The sequence below is a fragment of the Mandrillus leucophaeus genome, unplaced genomic scaffold (assembly GCF_000951045.1).
Source record: "Mandrillus leucophaeus isolate KB7577 unplaced genomic scaffold, Mleu.le_1.0 Scaffold963, whole genome shotgun sequence".
NCBI lineage: Eukaryota > Metazoa > Chordata > Mammalia > Primates > Cercopithecidae > Mandrillus > Mandrillus leucophaeus.
The window spans coordinates 123,920-137,913 of record NW_012110508.1 but is presented as its reverse complement, the minus strand read 5'-3'; the positions used below and the strand labels follow the sequence as shown (position 1 = coordinate 137,913).

The 13,994-nt window shown below is 38.4% G+C and overlaps 1 pseudogene; it reads right to left on the bottom strand.

The window, feature by feature from the left end:
• Window positions 1-11,402: 11,402 nt before the first annotated feature.
• Window positions 11,403-13,004, bottom strand: LOC105532502 (annotated as a pseudogene).
• Window positions 13,005-13,994: the final 990 nt, after the last annotated feature.

Sequence of the window (13,994 nt, the reverse complement as noted above, 5' to 3'; positions counted from 1 at the left end):
ACCTATTTTTACAATAAACTCTTTACACTGTATTTCCTTTCAATAAAGTTCTCTCTGCTATCTTTGTTCTGTCTCTTGGTTGAAATCTTTCTTCCAAGTCAAGACAGGAACTGGGACACCTGCTGTCTCTGGTAACAAATCTATTTGCACATCAGTGATTCTTTTCTTAGAATTCAAATCCATTGTTGACCATTCTAGTGAATTTTATTTAAATTGTTTTACTTTTCAACAGTGGAATTTTAATTTGGTTCCTTTTTAAAATTTCTGTCTTCATATGTTTATTCTCTATTTAATGAGATAGTGTCATCATATCCTTTATTCTGTAAGCATGGTTTTCTTTAACTTTTTATCATACTTTTATTAGCTTGCTTTGAAGTTGTTTTCACCTAACTTTATCTTTCTCCCTTTCTCAGGCAGTTTCTTTTGCCTATGTTTTTCCTGTATATGAGTCACATGCTTGTCTATGTCTTTTCTGATTTTATAACATATTTGCTAAAACATGAACATTTTAGATAATATATTTTAGCAGCTCCAGTTACTGATTCCCCTACTTCATGGCTTTTTTTTTCTGGTAACTTGGCTGCAATATTCATTGAAGTCTTTTTTTGTTCAGTGTGAAACTTCTGGTATTACTTCTCATAGGGTCCCATCCTTGAGTATGTAGCAAGTCACACTGAGATGACAGTGGTTTTAGTAGTGCTCTCTTTGTTCCTTTCTCTGATCTCTCTCTTAAGCTCTCTGCCTCGGTTGGTATTCACTCTTGCTGTTAGGTTACATTAATTGGTTTTGATTGATTTATCATTTTCAACAATGTTCTGGTACATATAATTTTCTGAAGTGTGATCCAATTAAATATGGGACACGTTGTGGGGGGTAGTTCTGAAAGCAAGATTTTGGGGTTTGTTTTGACACCAGGAGAAATTTTCTTAGTTGTCTCTTTCTCTGAGTCTTTCTTACAAAGTAGCTGGCCTACAGTATAGCTTGTTGCTCTTATGGAGCTAGTAGCCTCTTCTTTATTGCTTACTACCACAGTATCCTTTGATTTCTACAGTGCCGTTAGGCTTGAATTTCCCTCACAGCTTGTTCCAAATAAAGCCAGTTCCCTTGGGGAGACATTTAAGCTCCATTATTATGGTACATCTTTCTCACTATGCAAAATTTCCATGCTGCTGCTCTGGAGCTTTGGGCAGGGGCAGTGGCTCCCTTCTTAAAGAGTGATTTTTAAGACATATCATAAGCCAAAAGAGCGGAATATTGACATATATAGACAAAGATCAATGGAGCAAAATATAGAGACAGGAAATAGACTCATAACCATATGGTCAATTGAATTTTGACAAAGGTATCAAGGTAAATTAATGAGAAAAGATAGTTTTGTTCTTTTCAAAAATAATAGTGCTGAACAATGGGGGAATACTTATATGAAAATAAATAAACCTTGTGCTTTACTTTATATATAAAAATTAACTCAAAAGATTATAGTTGTAAAAATAAAATCTAAACCTATAAAACTTCTAGATATCATAAAGATTAGATGTCTGGGGACACCATAATGATTTTAAAAGTTAAATATTTTTATTGAGGGCACAACAAGCAGTAGTATAAAAGACAAAAAGACTGATAAGTTGGATATCATTAAAAAACTCACTTATGAAGTGATGTCCCTGAACATAAATTTGAAATGAAAATTAGAAACAAGTTGATGTTGATCATTGTATTAGTTTGTTCTCATACTGATAATAAAGACACATCTGTGACTGGGTAATTTATAAAGAAAATAAGTTTAATTGACTCACAGTTCTGCATGGCTGGGGAAGCCTCAGGAAACTTACAATCATGACAGAAGGGGAAGCAAACACGTCCTTCTTCACATGGTGGCTGTAAGGAGAAGTGCTGAGCAAAGGGGAGAAAGCTTCTTATAAAACCATCAGATCTCATGAGAATGAATTCACTATCAAAAGAACAGCATGGGGGTAAACATCGCATGATTCAATTACTTCCCACTGGGTCCCTCCCATGACATGTGGGGATTATGGGAACTACAATTCCAGATGAGATTTGTGGGGGACACAGTCAAACCATATCATTCTAACTCCAGACCGTCTCAAATTTCATGTCCTCACGTTTGAAAACACAATCATGCCCTTCCAATGGTCCCTCAAAATCTTAGCTCATTCCAGCGTTAACCCAAAAGTCTTAAGTACAAAGTTTCATCTGAGACAAGGCAAGTCCCTTCCATCTATGAGCCTGTAAAATCAACAGCAAGTTAGTTACTTTCTAGATACAATGGGGGTACAGGCATTGGGTAAATATAGCCATTCGAAATGGGAGAAATTGGCCAAAACAAATGGGCTATAGGCCCCATGCTAGTCTGAAATCCAGTAGGGCAGTCATTAAAACTTAAAGTTCCAAAATGATCTCCTTTGGCTCCACGTCTCACTTCCAAGTAATGCTGATGCGAGAGGTAGGCTCCCATGGCCTTAAGCAGCTCCAATCCTGTGGCTTTGCAGGGTACAGCCCCCCTCCCACTGCTTTCATTGGCTCACGTTGAGTGTCTGCAGCTTTTCAAGGCTCATGCTGCAAGCTGTTGATGGATCTACCATTCTGGGGTCTGGAGGATGGTGGCCCTCTTCTCACAACTACACTAGTAGTGCCCTAGTGGGGAGACTGTGTGGAGATTCCAACCCCACATTTCCCTTCTACACTCCTCTAGCAGCAGTTCTCCATGAGATCTCAACCCCTATAGCAAACTTCTGCCTGGACATTCAGGCATTTCCACACTCCTCTGAAACATACGTGGAGTTTTTCAAACCTCAATTCTTGACTTCTGTGTACCCACAGGCTCAACACTATGTGGAAGATGCCAAGGCTTGGGGCTTGCACCCTCTGAAGCTATGGCCTGAGCTGTACCTTGGCCCCTTTTAGCTATTGCTAGAGATAAAGCAATTGGGACTCGGGCCACCAGGTCCTGAGGTTGCACAAAACAGGAGGGCCTGGGGCATGTTTCAGGAAACCATTTTTCCTGGCCTGTGGTAGGAAGGGCCGCCATGAAGTTCTCTGACATGTCCTAGAGACATTTTCCCCATTGTCTTGGTGATTAACATTTGGCTCCTCATTACTTATGCAAATTTCTACAGCCAGTTTGATTTTCTTCCCAGAAAATGTGTTTTTCTTTTCTACTGCATCTTCAGGCTGTGAATTTGCCAAACTTTTTATGCTCTGTCACCTCTTGAATGCTTTACTACTTAGAAATTTCTTCCATCAGATACCCTAAATTATCCCTCTGGAGATCAGAGTTCCATAGATCTCTAAGGCAGGGGCAAAATGCCACCAGTCTTTTTGCTAAAGCATAGCAAGAGTCACCTTTACTCCGGTTTCCAAGAAGTTCCTCTTCTCCATCTGAGACCACCTCAGCCTGGATTTTATTGTCCAGATCACTATCAGCATTTTGGTCAAAGCCATTCAACAAGTGTCTGGGAAGTTCCAAACTTTCCCACATTTTCCTGTCTTTCGAACCCTACAAACTGTTCCAACCTCTGCCTGTTACTCAGTTCCAAAGTCACTTTCACATTTTCAGGTATCCTTATGCTAGTGCCCCTTTCCCTTGGTACCAATTTACTGTATCAGTCCATTCTCATGCTGCTAATAAAGACGTTTCTGAGACTGGGTAATTTGTAAAGAAAAGAGGTTTAATTGACTCACAGTTTAGCATGGCTGGGGAGGCCTCAGGAAATTACAATCATGGTGGGAGGGGAAGCAAACACATCCTTCTTCACATGGCATCAAGAAAGAGAAGTGCTGAGAAAATGGGGAAAAGACCTTTATAAAACCATCAGATCTCATTAGAACTCACTCACTATCATGAGACTAGCCTAGAGGTAACTGCCTCTGTGATTCAATTACTTCCCAAAGGATCCCCTCCCACAACACATGGAAATTATGGGAATTACAATTCAAAATGAGATTTGGGTTGGGATACAGTCAAACCATATCAATCATAAACTGTATCTTCCCAGGGGAAAAATTCCCTCAGTGAAAAAAATCAAATGAAAGGGAGAATAAGAGTAGGATGTCAGAGAATAAAGAAAAGGAAGAAGAAAACAATATAAGTAAAGGAAGCCTAAGGTAAACAAACAAACAAAAAAGAAACAAAACTTCAAAGAACCCACTGTTCTTTGAAATCCATCCTCAAGAAATAACAAGGTAAATGAAAAAGTGAGATAAAATATTTGCAATCATATTTGAAATCATGTATATGACAAAGGAACTGCATTCATAATATATGAAGAACTCAGTAATAAGAAGACAATACAATAATAAAATGTGAAAAGACATTCTGAGAAGATATATGTGTGAATGATAAGCTCCGAATGATTTTCAAAATCTTTGAAATTTATCTAATGTTCTTTTTTTCCCCTAGCTTGGGCTGAGGTTAGAGAGAGAGAGTTTTTACTTATTCAGTTTCTACAGTCCCTAGCCATTACCAACAAATACAAGTAAGGGCTTTTAACACATGCAGTTTGGGGAGTAAAAGGAGAAAATAGTAAGGGTTTTCATTATTGCATTCTGTTGAATGTGTTCTTTGTCTCTCTTTCAAGCAAATTAGAATTGGCTTCAAAAATGGAGAAATTTGATGACCTTGTTGGAAACAATACCTTGGTGTCTTTAGGCTGGGAGGTTTACTGAAGCATCCAGAGTCATTACAGTCCAGGCTGAGATTGAAAAATTTCTGTACTCTTAGCGGCCAACTATGAGTATTTTCTGTAGATAAACGTGGGTTAAGGAGACAAAAACAACTGGATTTTGTCTTAGATTTTATTTAAAATGACAACCTGGATGGTCTGAGAAATGACTGCTGAAACAGGTTGGAGTTATCATGCTCAAAGTCCAAAGGGATTGTTTGCAAACAGCTAGCGAAGATGTATACCAGATCAAGAACATTTCATATGTAGTACTCATGTAAATAAAAGGAAAATGGTCAGCTTTAAACATCTGCCACATCCAGGGACAATGTACCCCAGACCTATTCCCATCAACTGAGAATGTTTTTGTGACTGGCAGCTAACTCCAGATCTTATTTGTGATGTAAACCAAAAAGTATCTGAGACAAGTCTCAATCAATTTGGAATTGTGTTTTGCCAAGGTTATGAATCATGACCCGTGGCACAGCCTCAGGAGGTTCTGAGAACATGTGCCCAATGTGGTTGGATTATAGCTTCTTTTTATATGTTTTAGGGAGACATAAAACATCAATCAATACATGTGAAGTATACATTGGTTTGGTCCAGAAAGGCAGGACAACTCCAAATAGAGGCTTATAGGTCTTAAGTGGATTCAAAGCTTTTGTGACTGGCAATTGGATGAAAAAGTTAAGTTATTACCTAAAGACCTGGAACCAATAAAAAGGAGTGTCTGGGTTAAGATAAGGGGTTGTGGAGACCAAAGTTCTTGTTATTTTGATGAAGTCTCATAGATGGTCACTCCCAGAGGCAATAGATAGCAAATGTTTCCTACTAAGACTTTAAAATGTGCTAGACTCTCAGCCAATCTTTTTCAGGATCAGAAAGAGACCTGGAAAGGGAAGGGATTATGTAGAATGTAAACTTCCCCCACAAGAGTCAGCTTTGCAGAATCATTTTTAAATATGTCAAAGAAACATATTTTCTGGTAAAATATTTTTTATTTCCTTAAGGACCCTGCTGTCTGTCATGTGATGCTATACTATAGCCACGTTGGAATTTAATATCTTATTGCTACAAAGAGTCTGTTCTACCAGTCATGGGATCTCTGCTGTAAAGTTAATGCTGGTTAATTATGTGCCTGAACTCCCAAAGGGAAGAGCGTTTATGAGCATGTCTCATCCCTCCTTCACCTTATGGCCAGAACTGCTTTCTCAGGTTTAGTTGGGCTCCCTTGGCTGATGAGAGGGTCCATTTAGTGAATTGGGGGTTTAGAATTTTATTTTTGCTTTACAGAGATTTTACCTCTCAGCACAGAGAAAGATCTGGCATCACAAGGATAGTTTTAAAATAAGTGATACTATGAAAATATTAAAAATAAGCAACACTATGAAAATATTGTTTTTTCATTGCTTCAAAGACTGTCAGTTTTGGGGCATATTGTTAATGAACTTAGCAATGAACAAATATTAAATCTACTTTTAAAAGAACATGATACTAAAATATTACTCAGACCTAGTAATGTGAATAAAAAATAATAATTCAGAGGTTACACCTTAAATAAAATATAAATAAAGTAGAATTGTAAATAATTTGATATTTTATAGTTCTTTCTAGGAAAATTGGGGAAAATTTTTCAAAATTGGTGTTTCACATCTCCCATGCAGCAATACTTCTTTTTGTTGGATTCTTAAACTAAAAATCAAGATTATGATAAGAAATGCCCTATTAAACAAATTTTGTATATTGTATTTGCATCTGGACATGGAGTGATATTGCTTACCATGAAGTATCACTTACATCATTTCAACTGAAATCAGAGTGTGAATAATGTAAGTACAGTAAACTAGCTGATCAAATTCAGAATTTTATTTAAAAATGAAACAAAATACTTACCCATTTACCTTTCAGTAAGATATAGTTTGGTTAAGAAGAAAAATGTGTGAGAGAGTGAGAGATAGCTAATTTAGTTACATCAAAATTCCTGAGATTTAAAAACCTCTTTTTGACCCATTCACCTTCTTACAGCTTAGTATTGCCCTTCTACTTGTCGGTTTAGAATTAGCTGTCAAATTGTTCTGGTTATATGCCAGTCTTTATTTTCATTTTTAAACAGTAACATTTTAAGTGAAATGTGGAGTAAAAAATGGCTCAGACAAATCTGCACGTGAGCTCTTTACTCTGTCACTAATTAGACAGATGACATAGAGTTTTATTATTTTCTGAGTTTTATTTTCTTTAAAGTGGAAATGACAAAATCTGCTCTATAACCTGGTTGTTGATCAAATTTAATGAATTAATGGATAAAGCACATAGCACACACTAGGTGCTCAACAAATACATTTCCCTCTATCAAACTGTCCCTTTTAAGTAAGAAAATGTAATATTCTTATTTATCAATTTTAAAATTAATTTAACACAAAAATGTAATATTCTTATTTATCAATTTTAAAATTAATTTAACACAATAAGTATATGTTACATATCAGAGTGAATAAATATTGCAACAAATTAATGACTGATGGTACTCTCATTTCTAAATTTAATAAATGTTAAAATATCTTGATGTGTTTTCTAAGCACTAAAAAACCACTTTTTATCTGTATTACAATGTTCATATCAGATGCCACTAGAGGGACTTGTATTATCAGAGTGTCTTTCAGAAGCATCAATTGAAAATGTAGAGGAAAATTTATTAAAGTGGAAATGCCAGATAGTGATTTCTATATTTAAGATTTCAACATGTTATGAAAAATGAAAGTATTTTTCTGCATTAATTTATTTCACTTTTAAATACTTTATTTCACAGTAAGTAGTATTATTGAGTAAAATATTTTTCGCTAAATTTTAAGCCATTAAAAATAATGCTTTTTTGGACATGACACCAAAAACACAAGCAACAAAAGTAAAAATAAACCAATGAGAATATATCTACCCAATAAAGGAAACAACCCAATATATTCTACCCAATAAAGGAAACAACTAACAAAATGAAAAGGCAGTCTATGGAATGGGAGAAAATATTTTCAAATAATTTATCTCATAAAAGTTCACTAAAATATGTAGGAAACTCATACAACTCAACAGCAAGTAACTAAAAAATTCCAATTAAATAATGTGCAAATGACCTAAAAAGAAATTTTTCTAATGAAAACATACAGAGGACCAGTAGGCATATGAAAAGCTATTCAACATCACTAATTATCATTGAAGTACAAATTTAAACCACAACGAGATATCAGCTTACACCTGTAAGGATGACTATTATCAGTAGAATGAAAAATAAGCGTTGGTGAGGATGAGGAGAAAAGGTAACACTCATCCATGTTGGTGGGAATGTAAATTAATACAGCCATTATAGAAAGCATTATGGAGGTCCTTCAAAAAACTAAAAATAGAAACACCACATATATGATCTAGCAATCCCACTATGGGGTATATATCAAAAGGATATGAAATCAGTACGTTAAGAGATAATTTCACTCCCGTGTTCATTGGAGCATTATTTACAGTGGCAAAGGTGTGGAATCAATCTAAGTGTCCATCAATGGATAAGTGGATAAAGAAAAAATGGTATATACACACAACGGAATATTCCACAGACTTCAAAAGAAGAAAATCCTACCATTTGGGATAATATGAATGAAGCTGGAAGATGTTATGCTAAGTGAAAAAAAGTCAGACACAGAAAGACAAATACGGCCTGATCTCACTTACATGTGGAGTCTAAAAAAGTTCTCTTAATAGAAACAGAGAGTAGAAGGGTGAATATAAGGGGCTGGGAGTTTTGGGTTGGAGGTGGGGGTGGTGGAATGAGAAGATGTTATTCAAATGAACAAACTTTTGGTCATAAAATAAGTTCTGGAGACCTAATATACAGCATGGTGCCTTTAGTTAATAATGCACACTTGGAATATACAAAGAGAATAGATCTCAAGTATTCTCATCACCCACACATGGAGTTAACAATGAGAAGTGAAGGATGTGTTAATTGGCTTTCTGGTAGTAATCATTTCACAATGTATATACAGATCAAAACATCACATTTTACACCTTAAATATATATAATTTTTATTTGTTAATTATGCCTCTAAAAAGCTGGAAAAGATAATGTATTAAGAAATAATATTTCAATAGTTTGTGTTTGTGTTGTTACAAAAGGAACTCTTTAAAGTGTCTCAGGTAGCTTTGCCTTATTTTGTCAGTTTTGTGGCATTGCATTGTCAAAATAAACTCTTCACATGTTTGCACAGTTGCTTAAATGAAGACTAAATCAGCAGCTCTCTTAAAATTACATTTAATGCATGGCATTCCCAGTAATACTTTGATCTCAAGTTGTTATCCAATGCAATTGATTACATATTTATTAAGCATCTACTACATTGAAGGGACTCTGCTCTAGATACAAAGATGAGGAGAGGCACAAGATATGGTCTGTGTTATTATAAAAATGACAATTTCCTACATAAGCATATCACTTGGGACACAAGAAGGAGATGACACACTCAAATTAGGATAAACTAATGTTTAATTCACAAAGCTTCTTATTAGAAAGTAGTGGGCTAATACAGGGGAATCTCCGAGTGAGTAACTCAAGATTACAGTGAGGAATAAAGGAAGTAACTGCAGAAAGTTTTGGTAGAGGCTTATGGAGGGGACTGTCTGGAGAGCAGCAGTGACCTCAGGTCAAAGAAGACAGTCAACCTGAGATGACCTCACACGGCAGAAACTAGGAGGACAAATACCTTACTTCGCTTTCTTTTCTTTTCTTATCTGCCAGCACTCCCCATGAGGGAGCTCACTGATGGAAAGTTTCAGTACAGAGATCGGTGAAACCACAGGGACAAAGAGAAAGTGTTAGACAAGGAAATAAAGACCAAACTGCTGTACAAAACAATATTTTTAATTCTAAGCATAGGTGTAAGTAACTTTATATGAGAGTTTAGATTTTTAAGAAAATCAATTATGTATATGGAAGAACTAAGAAAACTTGAAGAAATGGCATGCATGTGAGACAGCTGAGTGGTAAGGTATAAATTGTTCAGAACAAACAGAAGTGATGTAAAAAATATAGTTTTGTTTGTTGGGAAAATATTTTGGAGTGAGAAAACAGCTGGGCTTATTACATGTTTTCTACAAAAATGTGTGTGTGTGTATGTGTTTTACTTTTTCAATGTAATTAAAAAGGGAAAAACTAAAATAATCTTACTATCATGAACTTAATTTTTTTGATAATTTCTTTTTCAGTGTGTGTTTTTGTGTAGTAACAGACACAAAAAGAGAAAGGACATTAAAATAAGTCATAGGGCCCACATGAAGAGTGTTTGATTTTCCTTTTAAACTGTTTTTGTTTTTTTAAATAATGTTTATTCAAAAGTTTACTCCAAGAAAAAAATATATATATGAAAATTACACCATTAAACTCGGTGCCTTAGACCAAATCACAACCCTGTCTTCAATTCCCCTTCACTCCAAGCATCCTTCAAATTCTCTTTCCTGACTAGAAGATCAGTCAAATGCTCGTGGGGTCAGCACCATGCCATATTCCCAGCAGAGCCACTGTATAGCTTTCTTTAGGAGTGCATGCCACCCCTTCCCCCACCCCCACCCCCAACTCCTTGTTCTGAAGGATTCAACACATTAGGAATTTCATTTGGCAATATCAGCCAAAAGGAGTGGGACGGGGGCGAGCCGGCCTTCACTTGAAATGTCCTTTTCCTATCCAGTCCTGGGCAAGGGTTACAGAAAAGGCTAGCTGCCAGCTTTCCATGAGTCCACTGGAAGCTCTAAGCCCAGCCCCACCCAGGGGCAGCTCCTGCAAAGGCTGGGTGCTTGGTGCTGCCTCTTCAACTTTCTTGGTGACCACACAATAAAGGAGACCTCCGGGGTACAAGAAACACAGATTCCTGAGCCACGTTGCAGGAAAGAGATATGTTCAGGGAAACCAGTTAGGCCTTCACATGGAAGTTTGAGTCAGAGATGGTGGTTTTGCGGTGATTCGGACAAATGAGGTTAGTTTAGCAAATCTCTGAAGTTGCAGAAGCTTCTCCCATGGACTCCTGATTGAACACAGGACAACAGAGATGAGTACAAAGTCAGATTAAGTCTTGGAGAGATGCAGGCTGGTCTCCTGCCACAAGGCCTTGGGACTGGCCCAGACAGATACTGCTAAGTCCCCCGCAAGGGAAGAAGTCACCATAATGAGTGACTGGGTGGAAAATAGGGAAAAAAGCAACCACCAAGTCGTTTTTGGCATTTTAACATGAATACAATGACAAGTGGTAACAAAAAAGCAATAAATAACTTGAGAAGACCAATATTTAACTTGCCCATCCACCCAAGTCTCACACTTAATTTCTATTCCCATCTCCCCGAAAAGCACCACTGAACTAATTAATTATTGTAAAGCACCCAAACGAGTCCAAATCCTCTGGAAACAAGGACCCTCCAGCCAGAGCTGTTGCCTCTCTTGAGCTCAAGTGAGTGGAGGGTTCCGGAAAGGGCCCCTTGTAACTAATGCTGCACAGCACACACTGTGCCAAGCTCCAGCACAGGGCACTTGACTGGGACACAGGTAGTGGTCACAGCATCAGTGCTGACCAGCGAGGAAGGGGACTCTTCAATAATCCCAACTATGTGGTACCACAGCCAAGCAAAGGAGACTAAAGACAGTTGAGTGAAGAGCACTACTCCCAGTCTCAGAAAGAGGCTGGCCAGTACTAGTCAGTGCCTGGGTCGGGTGAGAGAGAGAAAGAAAGACTGAAGCTTAAAGGCAATAAAGGCTGTTAGATAAAGGGCTGATCTTTCTTGTAAGGACCAGAGAATGCACTTGACGGCTGGCTGATCAATGTCTAACTGGCAACTGCTGTGACAGGCTCTGGCTGGACAGGGGACTATAAAGACTTTGGTTTCTGGTCCCTGTAGGCCAATAGCCCGAATGTTGGCAACAAAGCCCCAGCTAGTGATGCTGTTATGCAATGATGCTGCTCTTCTGACAAGCCAGCTCCAGATTTTCCAGACACAGAGGTTCTGCCCTGCTTTTGGGTACATGGTAGACTCACAAGAGGTGTTGGCCCCTCAGAAAAACAGACCACCCATTTCACTGTCAGCAAAGGAGCAGGTGTAACCATCATAACCAGCATAGATCTGGGGCACCCCACGCCCAGGGAAGTCAAACAGCTTCACCTGGCAGGGGCAACATTCTCAATTTTCTGCTCTACATGGCCCAGCCAGCCATAGCCAATGAAGCCCTGAGAAGGCTTGCTTCTGGGAGTCCAGAACCAGTGTGTGGTTAGTGCCACAGGCTGTGTCTCATTCAACCGTTTCCTACAGGCAGAATCTGCCCATCTTTTGCTTTCTGGATGAAGACAGCCAATCACAGGGGCACCAGTTTGCAGTAATACTCTAATGGCTGCATTAGGGTGATGAACTTCCCGTCCAATTGTGTCCCAGCTGGCCGTATTCAGGGCACCCAAAGGAACAGAGGTTTCCTTTGTAGTCCATTATCAGACTGAGTTCAGCTCCACAGGCCATTTTGGTAATCGGCTGGCCTTTGTACCTTGTCTGTACCGAGCTGTGGACAGCATCTGTCTGGTTGCCAAGGCCCAGCTACGCCATCTTGTTCTCCCCAAATGTGAACAAGGAGCTAGTTTCTGTCAAGGTCAGTGTGTGGTTCTGCCCACATGCTGCTGGCAGGATCACTTCGTGACTGAAACCTTTGATGAGTCTGGGGGCTTCCACTTTCTTGGTGTTGTCATGTCCCAGATGCCCCTTCTCTTGCCCACGGCAGCTCCACGGCTTCTCTTGCATGGTAATGAGGAGGCTGTGAGCAGCACACTGATCAGAAACCACTGTCCACACCTGGACCCTACCAGCTACCCATATGTCTGAGGCCCCTCACAAATTCTGACCGAGATTGCCGTAAGCAACTTTTGCTGTTTAGGAACTTCCTTTCAACCAATCAAGTCCCAGTTGGCTGCTCTCCAAATCAAAATTTGCCCGTTGTACTTCGACCCTTCAAGTTTGACGTGTTTCTTGGTGTACTTAGGCTGAGTAATGACCACGGTCACACTGTCCCGCCTTGCCCGCCGCTGCTGGTCTTGCTGCATGCCTGATCCGGTCCCCACCGGGGGCCCAGTGGAGCTACAGACTGTTCTTAAGGTCTTTGCTGCTGTCCTTACGCCGCTGCTGTTGCAGTGCTTCCGCCGCTTGCGCCTCCTGCTGGAGGGGCCTGCTTCATTTCCTGGGCCCAACGCAGGCAGAGCTGTTGCCCGAGGGAGGCTCCTGCCAGGCTGCAGCCCTGGCCTTCTTCCTGGATACGGTCATGGCTGGAGGGAGAAATCTAAACTATTTTGTATTAATTTTCTCAAAAGAATATCTGTAATTTAAAATGTCAAACAACACTAAAGGCTAACAAGGAAAATAACAGTAAAAACAAACAGTAATGATCTGATCATGCTCTCCTATCATGTTCCATCCCAAAGGCACATAGTCATCACTTAGGGAGCTGCTCACAATATTTACCTCCATGTATTTATGCTTTGAAGAAACCTACATATACAATGCTTGCAAATTACGTGAAAGGAATTATATACACGCTGCTTTACGTATTGATGTCATCTTTCTTTTATTTTTGTATTTTCTGTATCTCTGTTTCTTTCTTTCCCTTAAAAATTTTTGTCTTACCTCCCCCAAAATCTTCCACCTACTCCAACAAAAACCCCTGTCCTTCCCTCCTTAGCTTCTCCCCAGCCCATGACCAAGCTTTAACCCATGCTAAAGAACCAAGGTTTGTTCCTTCCTTTTCTTCTTTTGAGTTATGTAACTCTCTACACGTTTGTATGTATTTATATGGTACACATATATATGGAATATTTTGGTCATATTTTGATTTTTTTAAAACATGAAGATATTTCACACTGTACCCTGTATTTTTCTATTTTCACTCAATAACACCTGATAGAATTACTACCAATCATTTGGAATAATCATTCATTTAAATGGCTTAATAATGTTGCATTTTTGAGATATGTCATTGTTTATTTAACCATTCTCTCATTGAAGGACATTCACTTTGCAATTTTTGTCAGTATGAAAAATTCTACTCTCTATGTCTTTACATATATATCCAGATGTACTGCTGGTTTTACAGCTATAAAGTAGTTTCCATTTATATAATATATAGAGGGTTTGAACAGGATTGTCATTAACCTCTTGGTGAAAAAGTCTACTGCTATCTTGCTTAGGTGTTTACTACACATATTTTCAGCATAATCAACTGTCATTTTGGTATTGTCAATGTTATCATATGTGTTT